Consider the following 16,571-nt stretch of genomic DNA (forward strand, 5'->3'; position numbering starts at 1 on the left):
AGCAACAGTATGAAACACACAGTAATTATGTAAATATATAAATTGTGTATGAAGAATGGGAAAGGAATACTAGACCACAAGCCATAACCTCTTGCTTATGTCTTCACTTTACTTACCTGAACAGCCTCATATGCCTATCAGAAGGTGACTGATCCTAAGAACAAGTCACATAGTATTAGGAAAGCATTTTATATAGCCATGAAAAACAGTGGGTCGTCCAATAAGTGACTGACAATAACATGAGCAGATCATTGTAAAGCATCTCTTACTGCTGGGTGTGGGCTTCCATCCAGAATGGAATGCCCAGGGACTCTGAATCCATGGAAGAGTAGCAACAGCAGTAGGTAGCATCCCTGTCATACTCTTAGCCTACTCAGAGCAGATCCCTCATGACCTGAACTCAGGATCAGCCCTTCACTTTCTATAAAATCCTCACCAGCTGTTAGCTGGCAATTTACTAAAGACACATGAACCCAGAATGCTTCAGATATAAAGTAATTTTAGGAACATATCCTTTGGCTATGTAAAAGAAAGCAAAATGAGAAAAGGGTAAAAAAGAATATAAAGAATTATAAGATGAAATTTTAAAATGGGAGCAAAATACATACATTTAAAGGACAGCCTTTCATCAAACAGGACTGCATCTGTCACCAGACACAAGACAAATACACACCCTTGTCAACAATGTGGGTCCTTCCTTCCTAATCCTCCCCTCCTCATATCGGCATCAAGGAGAGGGATGTCTGTGATCCAGGAGAAAAAATACGAAGGGGGATAGCTAAGTCTTAAGAGTTGAGACTATCGTAAAGGGCTGCCAGGTGAGAGCACAGGTAGAGGATGGATTGGACCCTTGTTGATGGAAATGTGGACAAGCTGAAGGTTTGGAAAGTTTGACAGTTTGAACTCAACCTAGATGTTTAGAAAGGGGGATCAAGGAGAAAGAGGAAAAATAGGATATATACAAAAATGGACTTTTGTTTTTGTTTTGTTTGAGACTGGTATGGTAGTTTGAATGAAAAGTGGCCTCCACAGGCTCATATATTTGAAAGCTTAGTTATCATGGAGCGGCACTATTTGAGAAGAATGGTGAGGTATGGCCTTGTTCAAGTAGGCATGGTCTTACTGGATGGAGTGTTTCACTGGGGATGGGCTTGGGGTTTCAAAATGTTCACACTAGGCCTTGCACCTCCTTTCTCTCTCCTTTCAGCCTATGGATCAGGACCATGGAGCAAGATGTTGCTATGATATGCCTGACCATGGTGGTGAGGGCAGGGAGTGCATATAGAAGACTTTGGGACTCTTGGACTTGGAATAGAAAAGTAATTAGACACTTTGAGCATGGCTTAATGTGCCCTTCTAGGAGAAGCATGGAAGACAGTGATGAGGGCAATATGAACTGTGGAGTCCAGATAAGGAAGTTTCAGAGGGGAAGAGTATAAGTAAATGGTATAATGACCATTTGTGTGATTTTTTTTTTTTTGAAAAGAATGTGGCTATTTTCTTCCCTTGTCCAAAAAAAGAAAAAAAATCTGCCTGAGGCTAAACTGAAGACTTTTGAATTAATGTCATTGGCAGAGGAGATTTCAAATCAGCCTAGTATTGACTCTGTCATGTGTATTTTAGTAATCACTGTTATGCACATATATAATGAAAACAAATATGCCAGTTGGACAAAGGTAACTACAAAATGTACAGTTTAGGAAACATGGAACACCAGGAAGTGTAATAGAGATAAGTCCAATGCTCAAAAAGATGTTTAAAGAATGTTTTTAAAATGTTTAAAGAAAAGCCTGATAATAAATGTAATAAAGGGCGTTATGACTTCAGGGAAAGACCCCACCCAGCTAAGCTCCCTAATTGCAAAAGTAGTTAAAGTAAAGTTGAAGTAGAAAAAGGAACCATTAACAATAGAATACTATTGCAAATTTAATTGAAAGACGGGGCCAAATTCCAGCCCCACCAAGCAGTAGAACTAGTTAGCTTTAGCCACATGGGCTCTGGTTTTAGATTTAAGAATATAATAAAGGGGCTAAGGAACCTTTCTCCATAGCTAAGAAAGGCTGCTGAAGCCAGACATTTGTCGGGGTGTCGCTGCATGGAGGCCTAGAGAGGCTATTGTGTGAAGTTGTGAAGGTGAAGCCTGGATTTTACTGGAGACCTCAAGATACTTGTGATAGCAGAGTCATTGGATACCTGCCAAGGAGAGCTGCGGACTGAGTATGGAACCAGCCCAAGTGAAAACGTTTGTTGGTTGCTATCAACAAAGCTGAAAGGAGCTAGAGTTTTGAAGAATGCTTTGACATCAGATACAGAGATGCAGAATGTGGAGATTGCCCTAATTGTTCGTGGTATTGCTTTGGTCCAGTATTTCCTCACCAAACTCCCTTTATTCCCTTCTGGAATGGTCATATATACATTATGCCATTATGTGTTAGAAGTATATGATATTGCTTTTTTGTTTTACAGAGGTTACAGTTAAGAAATTTCCTTGAGTCTCAGAAGAGAGTTGGGTGTTTAAACAGTGTCTAGTCTGTGATAGGCTACAGAAACTTTTAAAAATTGGACTAAATGCATTTTTTCCTTATGATGTGGCCACAAGCCTATGACAACCAGGGAGTGGAATGTGGTGACTTGAATAATAATAGCCCCTATAGCCATATATTTGAATGCTTAATTATCAGGGAATGGCACTATTCCCTGGGTTAGAAGGATTAGGAAATGCATTGTTGGAGCAGGAGTGGCCTTGCTGCTTTCTGCCATGATGATAATGGACTAAACTGTAAGCCAACCCCAGTTAAAAGTCTTCTGTTATAAGATAGCCATCATGGTGTCTCTTCACAGCAATAGGATGGTGACTAAAACAGTGGATCTGCATAAAATCCAGGGTTGTCTGAAACTCACAGAGTAGTCCTTAGGCCTCAAAAATCATGATCTTCCTGCCTCTACATTTCAATTACCAACATTACAGAAATGAACAATCATGGTGTCTTTGGAAAGAACTTAAGGCACAGAAATTGGCAGAGCAAAAACATGGTAGAATAACCATGCCTTCAAGTCTTCCCGTGAGGCATACTTCTTTTTAAGTCTGGAGGGATTTGGAGAAGAAAAAGAAACTTGTGGGAGAAAAATTTGCAAACTTTTCTTGAGTCCAGATCATAAAAGGACTGGAAGCCAGACTTTGTAAAGTCCTTTAAAGGTCATCTTTATCATATAAGCAGGCTGGAGAAATTGATAATAATAATCATAATAATAATAAAACATATTATTGATCCATCACTCAATTGATAAACATCAAGAAAATAAATGCATAGAGATACAGTTGTATATATATATATAATATATATATATTATATATATAATATATAATATATATATATATATATATATATATATATATATATATATTGGTATTCAAATAGTATTTATTTATCTTTTAGTTTCTTTACTTCTTCCCAAATGAGTAAGATTTTCAAGACCATCACAGTAATATTCCCGAACAAGAGTTTGAGTCCTAGACGTGGTATTCATCAGTGAGAACCCCAAGTCAGATTCCTGAACACTCTCTGGTCTCAGTGTCTTTATCTACACAATGAGGACAAAAGAGTATGTTCCTTGCTAGGCCATTGTAAGGATGTAATGAGCTCACCACAGTGCCTGGAACACAGCTCTCCACATGAGGCTTGTTATAATGTTTGTTATTGTTGAGCCCTAATGCCATCAGCAGATTGAATACTCTAGCATCCTATCTCAGATACATGATGGTTTCCTCCTGTATTATATCTGCGCAGTCTACATGAGTATCTTTGACATAATTTCTTCGGTACGGATGAAGAACAGAAAGCCAGGGAGTCAGTTCTGAGGAGATGAGAGAATGACTAAACAAAAAGAGACAATGAGAAAAAGCACCCACAGAATGGCAGGACTCAAGAGGCGATTGTTGCAAGATATAATGAGCAGGGAAATCTGGAGAATCCACAGCAAAGCTTTCTGAGAGAGACCAAGAGCAGTAGCTGGGGACCGCCACAAAGAGCAACGATAAAGGAGGCATGACAGGTCCCAGCAGGCCTGGCCCAAATGCAACACAGAACAAGCCAGCCTAGCCAGAAGAAAGCAGCAGCGTGTCTTGTTCAGCTTCTCTGTGAGACTTTCAATCAGCACTAGCTTCCTGGCAGGGTGAGACAGGGCTCCAAACCTTACAGGTTACTCAGAAGTCACCAAAGAAAAATAGAAGAGGAAAGCCTTGAAGAATGAGCATGGTCTCTGATGGGATGCAGTTACCATAGAGACCACTCTCAATGTTAGCCAGGAAGGGCAGTCCCTGTCCTCCGAGTAGTTAACAAGCTATTGACCAAACATGAAGATGCCAGCAGGTGAGTGGAATGAAGGCACTACATCACAGCTGACTGTTCTAAGATCAAACAGAGGAGCAAGCAGCCATAAATCAACCAGGCCACTACAGGAATCGCATCAAGTTCAAGAGAGCACAAGATTCCAAGCTGCTATGCACAGTACAGGGAGGATGTCCCAGAGACAGGTGCTCAAAAGAGAGATGCTCATGTTTGCCCAGATTTGCTTAAGACTTAAACAGGATTAAAGCAAAACAGAACAGCACCACTTGCAGGCGTACAGACAGTAACTAAGGATGTGGGAAATGTTAGTTGAGAAAAGCATGTGAAGGGAAAGCAGTAAAGGAGGAAAACACTTCGTAGCATATTGCCCAACACTCACTCAAGCTGAAGACACCAAAGGGATAGCAGGAGGATCCCGGCTTCCAGAATCAAGTGCTGTTGTTGATATGTGGCAAAACAGGATTTGAATCAGGTCTTTTTAAAAGCATGTCTTTGGTTCTTCTACCAGGCTACCTCTACACTGTAGTACTCTTACGCTCTACCTGTATCGTGTTCAGATGCGCATCCAAAGATAAGAGCAATCACTTCCTGTTTTCCTTTTCATCTCTGTTCCAACTATAGGAAGTAGTCACAACTGAGCCATTCACTGGGTAGCCAGACCTTTCCCTACAGCTTGAGGACCTTGAACTGCCTCTTCTAGAAGCAGATCTATTCTATTTGCATAAATGGTGGTTTAACATCCAAGATCCTTCTGTCTTCTAGAATAGCTGGCCCTACTTCTTCCTCCCACATGCTCTAGGAGACATTTAAAACACCAAACGGCCTTGTCTTACACATTGCGTTTTGTCGGTCCCAAATGACCTTTGTTTTCTGCTTAACCAGTTGCTGTTAAATTCTATTAAAGGGATATATCATGCATTCATCTAATCATTCATTCATTCAAAAATAGAAAGTACTTATCAAGTGCCAAGAATACTGAGTCCTTCCTAAGTACTTTCCTACCAGTTATACAACTCACTAATAAGAGGCAACTGCTCAGGGTAGGGTTGTATGTTGATATAGGTCTGGCTAGCTCATTAGAGTTTAGATTCCTTGAGGGCAGATTGGGTCTTACTCACATTCTAGCTTCGTTTCTAGAATTAAGCACATAGCAGCTGCTCAATAAATATTTATTAAAGGTTGAATAAAAGAATACATGAATGAATTGCATTTCAAATGTTATCCAGCTTACTGGATTCTGAAGGGAATTCTCTAAGCCATCAAGTAGGCTTGGGATGAAACGTTCTCATGTGCATTACTTAATAAAAAGAGCACTAGGTCAATTGAAAAATTTAAAGTCAATATGAAATTGATCCTCATCAGCACTTTCTTTTCCAAATATATAGACAAAGGGACATTTCTGAAACATATGTATTAGTGTTGCATTTTCTGCTCCACGGGCTCAGCGATCGTTGTCACCTCTAAGTCCAGCTCTCATTAATTTATGGGGCATCCAGCATAATCAGCAATAGGCTTCTTGGCAGCATAAATTGGAGACTAGGCTAGGATTCGAATGAGCTCTAAGTTGCAAACGAGCTATTTCCTTGCATATTTTCTCTTAGAAGTTACTGAGCACAATTTTAATGATGCTGAAGCCCTGTAGGTGGGATATTCAAGGACCCTCCAAAATTCTTGGCCAACTGGACCCCTTCCAACTGTACAAGAGAAAGAGTGTAGACAACCCAAGTAACACATGAATAGCACATTCTCTGTCTAGCTAAGCAGTTGAATAAATACAGAGATGCCCAAGAGGGGAAAAAAGGGAGAAAAATAGGACTCCTTGCTGAAAGAAACACAATATCAAGATAACCCCTCGGTGGAAGAGCCGGTGCCCAGTGCTGCACATGTGTGCTCTTTTTTGAACTGCTGGGATGGTCTGTGGGGATTTCCTCAGACAGAAAATGACTCTGGATCCAAGGCTTGTCTTTCCTGCAGGCACTGGGAAGTGTCACAGCCCAAGAACTCCCGAACTAGCCATGTCCAACGTTAACCCACAATTGTTTTGCCACAGAATGTCTTGCTTAGAACTTTTAGGCAAGGATGCTCCTCCTATTTTACAGTTGGCACACAAGCTGGGTATATAGTGAGGCTGGGTTGCTCATATAAAACTGAAACTGTACAGGACAGAGGTCTCAGGAGTAACTTCTCCATACTGCAGCTGAGAGTCCCAGGCACTGTCTTCCTGGAATAGATCTCCAGGTGGTCCTAGTGGCAAGTCTAGGGAAATGTAGGGTATGGGATGGGGAAAGAAGCCATCAGAAGGTGGAAGGAGGTACAATAAGGAAAATGTTTTACTCCCACAGTGCACCCCTCTAAGTCTAGTTACAGGTGCTTGGGTGGGTATGAATAGTATGTATACACTCATACACACAAGTGCAAATATCTACATAAATTAAGTGCATATAAATCCCATATTTGAAGATATTATCATACTTAATGCAGCCCTAAATCTATAAAGAAAAAGACATCATTTCTACTTTGCAAGGACATTCGGAGGTGCAATGTTATATAGCCAAAGCCACACACCCATTAGACAGAAGTCCCAGATTCGAACCCATTGCCATAGTCTTGAGTTTTAAAATCAGTCACCTGTTGAAGAGTTTTTATTTTTTGAGACAGAGTCTCAGGTATCCCTGGTTACAATTGCTAGGTAGCTGAGGGTTACCTTGAACTTTGGATCCATCTTCCAAACTAGGATTAAAGGCATGTCCCATCACAGCCAGCAATTGTTTCAGTTTTGAAAGGCAGTTAAAGTCGAGACTTGTGCTCTCTCTCCAACCCAGGTGAGAAAAGCGTTACTCACATCTTAGTCGTTGTAACCTTTGACTTCCATGGTGTCCTCTGGTCTCAAGGTATTTTCCCATCTCTCTCAATACAATTGGAGAACATTATTGGCTCACATCCTGAGATGCATGGCATAATGAGTCTCTACGTGAACCAGACTTCCAAAGTCATTCTTTCTACTTCATTAAAAAAGTGAAAAATTATTTTTTGCTTTTGTTCAGGCATTGTATGTGTGTGGTATGCTCGCATGTGTGTATGTACATTCACAGACATGTGTGTTTGTGCATGTGGAGGCCTGAAGTTGACACTGTCTCCCTTCACCATTTTACCCAGTTTACTGAAGCAAAGTCTCTTACTAAAACTAGAGCTTGCTGCTTTGTTTAATCTGGTTAGCCAATTTTTGTGCCAGGGTTTGTAGGTGGGCTACCATAGCAACTCAATTTCTATATAAAATTTGAGATTTCAACTCTGATGCTTAGTGGGCGGTATCATACCTGGTGAGCCATCATACCAAGCCAGATATGGCAAGTTTAGAAGAAAATATATGTGGAAAAACAACAGAATGGAAAGGAGTCCTTATCCTGCTCTGGGGAGAAATTCATCCATGTGTTAATGCAGCGTCTTCTAGTCTTTAGGTGTCTGCAACTACACACCTAAGCATATGTTTGCAAGGAAAAGATTTCTGTGAGGTCTCACTCCTCCCTTCTGTCCATATGTCATTAACAACATTAAAAAGCCTGTAGAGATTATTTTTATTTCATTTCCACCTTACTTAAAAGGGAATAAAACATCAGAACTCTTTTCTCACTTGTGAAAGTTTGTTTCTTGCTCATTTTCAAATTTCAAAAAAACTTCATGGGAATGAATTTGTTTGCTCACATTTCTTTGCTGCTTCTATTTTTTAAGATACAATAGTAGAAGGGGAATCCTGGGGTGAAAAGTGACATTACCATCTTTAGGACACTGTGTGCTGGTGAAATTGTCAGCAGAGCTTTCTTTCCACCCCAGAATATCATGCTTTGTGATGGGGCCTTTTGACATAATCAAGAAAGTTTGCCTAAGTTTGAATATAAACTGATTAAGGGAACATGTAGAAACAAAAGTACATATGTGTCACTTCTGCTCTAGCTAAACTATATTTGCTGTTCCTTCAATTCCCACAATTTAGTGGGTTCTATGGCTGATCTCCAGCCAAACGAATACAGTTAGAAGGGATGCAGTTTGTGTTCAGTTAGGTTGTCTCCAAACCGATCAAGTGGGATTTTCCTCATTCTGTCCTCTTCTTCAAACATCTTGGGAACATGAGAAGGGAATGGTAATTTAAGACTGGAAAGCAACCCAGTTCCCCAAATGAATGCAATTAGCAGAATAATACCCTGTAGTTGTGCTAAGTCTAAGAGTGGGAAGGGCTGTTGATTAAGGAAGCTAACTTCATTGCTCTAGTTAATGCAATAAGCATTTGATTTACTCACAGGTCCCCAAACCCAAAAGCCTCAGCTGATGTTTTAAGCTTCTTGCCCTTTTCTGGCCAGTACAACTTTGAAAAACTTGTGGGTGTTCTGTAGACCTGTGCCCAGTGGAGTTCTTAACATATCAAGTAAGCTGACATGGGTTGAGAGAATTAATGGGACCCTTAAGAGTTTTGAATGCCAACTTGCAGCACTTAAGACCTATTCCACCATCTGAAAAAGACCATGCCCTTTGCCTCTCTCTCTTAGTATGTGTAAGAGCTTTACCCTACAGCAAACTCATTTCAACAGCATACATCAGGTACATATAGGAAAAGCCCAGTACCTGGGCCAATCTTCCAGAGCAGGATGCAATACAGAGGAATGCATAGAATTTATTTCTCTTTTTCCACAGATGGTAATTACAGTGTGCAGAATATAAGCTAGGGAAACAACGTGCCATCCAGAGAATTCCAGAAGTTGACCCATTGTTTTCCTGGTAGCCTATATGGAGAAAGCCAATCTTGTACCTCTTATCCTTTTCTGTTTCCAAAGGTTTGTCAAATACAGAGTGACTACTTTTGCATAAAATGAGGTTGATACTGCACATCTTCCCAATCCTGGGGCCTTACCTTGAGTTATGTTAGCTTATGCCAAATGGTAGTAAGATTTAGAGGAGGCAGAAGTCACATCCTGTCTCCCCAGGGGTTTAATTATGTAGATAGCCCTCTATGGTGGCAGTCTAAGGATACAGTGACTCAACTCATTATATTGAAACAATGAACTTGAGCATCCATAAGAGGCCCCCGCCCATGTTATCAGTGTGCCGTACAGTCCTTCTGGTCTCTTTTTAATACATTTGTTAAATATGTTCCCATAATTAAAATTCCCATTACATTTCTGGACATCACTCTCTTCACTTCCAATAAAAATGTTTCCTATTTTGTATCTCCCAACCCCATCAGAAGAAAGAAATCTTTCTTTCATCACAAGATGCTGTATGGGCTTGGTTTCGACAGTGTCAGTGTTGGGACCTCAGCTGCAACACCTGAAAATCAGACACACAAGTCTCTGAAGCCTTTTTAAGCTTCAAAACGTTATTTTATTTGCCAATAAAGCTGAAAGTTTTTATGTATGCATACCCATAAAATACCACATAACTCTTTACGTCTCCTAAATGAAAAGTGTTTGTAAAACTTTTCAAATAAAAACATTACATTTCCATCCTGTATATTTTTGACAACTGATAAAGCACTCTAAAAACTGTATACTTCTTATCAATAAAATTCCAACTCTTCTATTCATTCAGTTCTCAGACATAAAACAAACAATTCTAAAATATTAGTGGAGGGGTGGAGAGATAGCTTAGTGTGTAAAGAGATTACCATACCAGCATCAAGACTTGACCTTGAATCTCTAAATAAAATCTGAATATTTATGCAGCAGGATGGGAGAAGGCAGGGGAGTCCTCAGAACTTCATCAGCCAGATATCCTGGTATGACTGCAGACAAAAACAAGAAAATACTTTTCCCAGACAGGCTGGAAGATGAGGGCACATGTCTGAGGTTGTCCTCTGACCACCACCAGTAGATCATGTAACTCTATACTTGTACACATGAGTGTGTGTGTGTGTGTGTGTGTGTGTGTGTGTGTGTAAAATAATATTAGTGAAAAAATTCTGGAGTAAGAGGAACAGAGTTTGAGCATCATTGTAATTACTTTACTTGTATACTTAAAGACACAACTTATGCCTTTGGAACTCAGTTTCCTCATTTGTCAAATGTCAGTAGAGCTAATATTACTTCTCCAGAAGATCAAGTACATGACATTAGACTATATAGAAATGCAATTTCTAAATAAAAAGTACAAGTCTGACATATTCACATGAGTGCATTTCTAGTCTAAGAAATTCTCTATTGGATTAAGCAAAGCATCTTAGATTTTCAGAATCATGTCCTGCTAGCTATACAGTCTATAAAATAATGATGAATCCTTAAAAATCCTCAGACATTTCAGTCCTAATCACCTTTGACAGCGTGTGAGGATGTGCTGGCTAGTATTAGGTGGACTTGATATAAGCTAGAGTCAACTATCTGAGAAGAACAAGACTAGACTGAGAAATTCCCCCACCAGATTAGCCTGTGGGCAAGCCTGTGGAGCATGTTCTAAATTGAGCCTTGATATGGGAGAACCTAGCTCACTGTGAGAGATACTACTCCCAGGCTGGTGGTCCTGGGTGGTGTAAGAAACAGGCTGAGCAAACCATCGAGAATGTGTTAATAAGCAGCATTCTTCTATGGTCTGTGCTTCCAGTTCCTGCCTCTAGGTTCCTGCCTTGAATTCCTGCTCTAACTTCCCTAGACAGTGGACTATAAGCTGTAAAATGAAATAAACCCTTTCTTCCTCAAGTTGCTATGGCCATGGAGTTTTAGCACAGCAATAGGAACCCTAACCAAGACAAATGGACAGCTTCCTGCACTAAGCACTTACTATACACGTAGAATGAAAGAATTAGACAAGTACAGGGCCAAGTTCCAGGTTCGTCAATGGATATTTATGTGAGCTTGAGAAAATGGCTTCCCTCTTGGGATCTTGGTATTCTCATCTATAAATAATGTCTGGGACAAAAAAAGTGTAGCAAAAATTAAAATGTCAGAACCCCTCAAGACAGGCAGACACAGTTCCTCCCATGTAGCAAGCACTCAGCAGAAATGTCTGCTGCATGCTCATCCTTTCTCCTTTTCTCTTGAACACCCAAAGGCTCCAATTCCAGCATAAACTTTAGCATAAGCACACGTGGGCGTAGATGGGTGCTCCTAGCCCGGTAATGTCAGAGAATGGCTCAACCGAAGTCTCCATACCAGTATCACAACAGGGTTCTGCATGAGCCTCTCGCCCACTGTGCTCATCACCACAGGATTTCACCATGAGCATTTAATTTTTTTTTATATAAAAAGAAAGATTATTCTCAATGATGCATGCGATAAATATGCAGGCTTTAAACCTTTTAGAAATATTAAAGATTTTACCGCTCAGCGTTTGACAGACTTGATTAATCCCTTCCACACAGAAATATTCAGGAGGATAGCTGTGGTTGGGTTTTAAAGCTCTGAGAGTGTTCTTTGATAAAAGCAAAGAAAAGGTAAAGGGCTTTTAAAAAGAGTGAGCGATTCTCCTGCCACACAGAATAGACAAAGAATCCGAGGCTTCAGAATGCTGTGCCGTGTGGTAGCAGGCTGGGTGTCGGTATGGGGGAGGGGTGCAGGGAGCCGTGCTTTAAACCTTTCTCCTTCACAGGAGTTTTCCAATGAAAGGCACATGTCCAGCTTGAACACTGGATGGGAATCTAAGAGGTTTCTTCTCCGCTGGGTTCCAAATGGATGTTTGTGGGAAAGGGTGAGGGGGCAGGGCCAGCCAGGGCAGCACAGACTTCAGAGAGGGAGGAAATGGAAAGGCCACAGCCTCTTCCCTGCATGTCTGTCAACAGTGCTCTCTACCTGGATACTCCTCTCCAGGGCTCAATTTTAAAAATAGTAAATTCATGATTTAACTGTTTTCAGCTTGGTTTTCTTCCTATTATTATTAGCACATACTAATTACACAAATGTATAGAAATCGTCATGATACTCCCAAACACACATGTGACATGTAGCCATCATCTCTACCTACCCTTGTCCTCTCGTTTCCTTCCCAGCATGCTTTCTAATCCCTAATAGTCCACCTTCTACTTTCAGATCTGGGTAGTTCCACTCTACTTTTATCAGAGACCTCTAAAGAATGGAAATAAATTTTGACTATTTTTTCTCCATTAGCATCTGCCTAGCTTTTGCGTATAATCAGTATCCATTACTTGGAGAATTGTGTTTAATGAATACAACTCTCTGAAAAAAATAAATAAATATATTGGGTTTAACAAATACAATCTTTTAAAGATGCAGATGATGCAAACACTCCTATTTAAGTGTGGTGCTTTCAAAATTGGCTAACATAGCCTACCTCTCTCCATACTATGATAGAAAAGAAGTTATTTCAGAGCATCAAGATCAAACCTCCTGCAGTAAATACTGTGTGTCTTTACTCACAGATGCGCTAAAAATGGCTTCCAGCTTGACTTTATAACCTAGGAAAAGGGACTTGCCTACTTCCTGGTAGGTAGGTGTCTTTGATGAAGGCATGTGTATGGGAGCTATGGAGGACAAAGGAAAGGTGCCCTAAATCCAGGATTCTGTTCCTTGGTAATGTTAGCCAAAGCTTTCAGAATGAATTGTACAGCACTAAAAGAATGATGGGGAAGGATACATTTTATACCATGCTACAGTTTCTATCTGTGAATTTCTACCTTGATGTCAGACAAATTGCTGGCTTTTTCGATCCACCACCACCACCACCACAAACCTCTTCGCAATCCTATCTGCTCTGAGCTTTTCTTTGAGGCCCAGGTCAATCTGCAATCCCAGCCCCTGTTCTATTTTTATGAGAGCATTTTCCCAACACAAAACACCAACATATCTGCCACGAGATATTATGGGGGCAAAGGTGTAATTCAATTACGTGACTTAATCAATTCAAATGGCTAATGTACAAGAATCTCCGGATGTCATCCAGCTCTCAACTGAGGAGGAATAATTGTTCCATAATTTCTTAATTCTCCCACAAGACAGTTTAAATTAAAGGATGTCAATTTGCAAAGCCAGGCTGCATTGTATTCTTAAATTGGGCCTGAAATAGCCACACGAAGAAGGGTAATAAGGCCGACAGCACTGCCCAAAGTGCCTGGTGCTGTGCAAAACTGTTTAATACGGTCAGACCCTTTAATCTTCATATCTACTGATGCAGAAAGCAGCATATTTCTGTCACTTATGATAAGAAACATTACTTTTTAAATTCCTTGGTGAGGTCTATAGATCTTAGGCAGCCACGATAGTAGGACTTTGTATTTCTGTTCCTGTGAACATTTTCCTTTTCCCCTCAAATTGGTTTTATTCTAATCCATTTACTTTCCAATCTAAGTGAGAGACAAGTAACCTGAAAGGAACCACACAGGAGAACAAAGGCATGCGCCTTGTGGTTCTCAGAGCTGCCGCCTACCACACAGTCAACAGCTAGTGATTAAATGCATGAGGCTCCCGAGGTGTTAACTCTGGGGCCAACAGTGAGCTCCAGAAAGGGAGAGAAGAGAGAGAAATGAAATTAGAGAGTAACAGGCTGAGGGGTGATTTGAAATAGTTTTATAAAAGAATCAAGGACTGTACTCACAAGTGTCCTAAAAATTGGTTCACTCAGTGTGTCCAGGATGCACAGGGGTGATGCTGGGGGAAGCGAGTCCCCAGGTTCTGGCCGGAAAGGAATTCAGTGAAGCTCTTCTGAGATTGCCAGGCCCACGAGTCAGGAATCATGGAGAAAGGGCAGGGAGCAGCTGCAGGAAAAGAAGCCATGTCAGTTTTGAGAGCGGAGTACAGAAGGAGAAAAATGGACCGGCATTGACTTGGTCACAGCAATGGAGTTGGGACTAAGTGGTTGGGGAGGAGGCCTGTTGCTTAAAGTGGAAGTGTATATGGGGTGCTAAGCCCTGAGCTTATGCAAAGGGCTGAACTATATGGAAAACCCATGAAACTTCAAATGTTCTTCAATCTCTTTTTCAAGATTTTAGACTGAGTCATACACACATAAGCCAACCCCCAAGGCTATACATTGTACAAATTTTACTTTAAGAATCTATCTATGACACTAATGCACTGAGGTTGAAGCAAAGGTAAAGAACACATCTATTTAGGACTGGAGAGACAACTCATCTGTTAAGAGTGCTAAAGCTCTTGCAGAAGACCTAGGTTTGGTTTCCAGCACTGATTTAGGGCCCCACAATGACATGCAACTCCAGATCCAGGGCATTCAATACCCTCTTCTGAATTCTGTGGCTACCTGCCCTCATATACATACACTAAAATACACATGTAGAATGATTAATAATAAACTATATTTTAAAATGTATGTTGTAAATCTTGGTGAATGTTGCCAAATGACCATCTGCAAAGGTTTAATTGTATACTCTTCAACAAATAGGAAAGAACTTGTCCATATAATCAAAGAGGGCAGATCAGAATCTCTTTTATGGAAAGATAGGAGAGAGAAGCCACAGTAATGACAATACAGATGTTAATATTTTATGAATGATACAGCATTTTAAGTGCAGATTGCAGCCATTACAAACTACTGGTTAGGGTTATTATTATTTTTACACAGATAAAAAGATAGAAACAAAGATAACTTAGAACATATGTTTGTGACCACAACTGTTAAGGGTAGAGTAAAGATTCTAGCCCTAACACCTGACGTTCTCATTCACAGCCTTGTCTCCTAATTGTCAGTTCTTACTCTAAGTGATGGTGTGTTGTTGATGATGTGTGCTATTATAGGTACATATGGATAGAAAAGCAGGAGAGGAGGGAAAACACAAGAACTCAAACTGGGGAGCCATTTCTTTCCATCTTGATGAAAGAACACAGAAGCTATTAACTAGATTTTCAAAATATTGGGCTACAGGGACTGAAAGCAAAACCCCGATGAAGAACACATCAACACATCAACACATTTTTCTTAACTTTTCTCTACATCTTTCATCAGAACAAAAATGATTCAATAAATACTGACAATATAGTTGAAAGATGAGCTATGAAACCAAAAGTACGGTGTGAACCAAAAGAACATAGCTGCAGTTCCCAGCCCACAATCTACCGTCCTTCAACTTGGTGACTTTAGAAAAGCTGCCCAACTTCTCTGAAACTCATTGTGTCAATGAAAAAGCGAATTTACAACCTCAGGAAGTGCTTTATGAGGACTAAATGTGAATAGTGCCTGTCAATGGGTATCATGATCTGTAAACAGCTCCTGCCTCTCTGCTTGATCTCATTCCTTCCCATTCAGATGCCCCACTTCAATCAAATTGGTCTATTTGCTTTTATTAAACTTAATGGAATCCTCAAGCCAGCTTACATTTCTGCATCGTGTTCTTTTTGCTGCAGCAATCACTTTGTCCCTCCAAATCTTCTCTATACGGATTCTTCCCCAAAGCCATTCAAGTCTACATCAACTGCCACCAACTCTGTAGGGTTTCTTGGCCATTGACCTCAGATATACACTCCTCTATCTCTGAATTCCCTAGAGCCACTGGACTCTAACTCTATTCCAAAGTTAATCATCACAATTACAGCAGTTAACACATGCTTATCTATGTAGCAGGCACCATTCTCAATACATCCCATACTTTGCATCTCACTTAAACCTTTCCTCACATTGTGTGTGCTCTTGTCATTTGTTGGCACGGGCATGCACGACTGCCACTCATTGCACATCTTATCTGTGTGTTTGGACTGAAGGCTTTCAAGGACAGAAGCTATAGGCTTTGGAGTCAAAGAACTTGTATCTCCATTGATACTGAGTCCATTGCCTCTACTATATGGCAAGTTCCAAATTTGGCATGTGTTTCCTTTGTGAATAGTGATGCTTTTGATACCTACTTCCAAGTGTCATCAGAAGGCTCAGATTACAAATAGGAAACTCTAAAACAGTGGCTGACTGATAGGAAGCTTGGAGAGTATCAGCCCTTATCTTTATAGCTGTTTAAAGATACAGGCATAATGGTCCCACTTGGGATGTTCTGATTTAATGATTGATTAGAGTGATGCACGTAGAGTAGAAGCCAGATTTTTTTTTGAAATTTTCTATGTTCTTTAACTGACAAATATGCTCTAATATTCTTTTTCATGCTAGGTAGTAGCAGTAAGCTGCAGGTCCCAGTCAACTATGGGATGAGGAGGAGAACAATCTGTAATCTACAGGGCACTGAACTGCCAAGTCTTGATGCTCTGCAAGTGGGTAAGCTCCATGCATTTTCAGCTGTGAACGACTTTGCTGAGATGTCAACAGACGGTCAAAGTTTCTGACATCTTTTTA

The 16,571-nt window shown here is 40.4% G+C and overlaps 1 protein-coding gene across 1 annotated transcript in view; it reads right to left on the minus strand.

The window, feature by feature from the left end:
• Positions 1-16,571, minus strand: part of Dab1 (DAB adaptor protein 1) — a 1,070,329-nt gene that overhangs the window by 743,500 nt on the left and 310,258 nt on the right. The window contains exon 2 of the mRNA XM_028787239.1: positions 13,878-14,037. The gene's annotated coding sequence lies outside the window, so the exon portion shown is untranslated. The remainder of the gene's footprint in view (positions 1-13,877; positions 14,038-16,571) is intronic.

This window comes from Grammomys surdaster, unplaced genomic scaffold, assembly GCF_004785775.1.
Source record: "Grammomys surdaster isolate TR1022 unplaced genomic scaffold, NIH_TR_1.0 100, whole genome shotgun sequence".
Taxonomy (NCBI): domain Eukaryota; kingdom Metazoa; phylum Chordata; class Mammalia; order Rodentia; family Muridae; genus Grammomys; species Grammomys surdaster.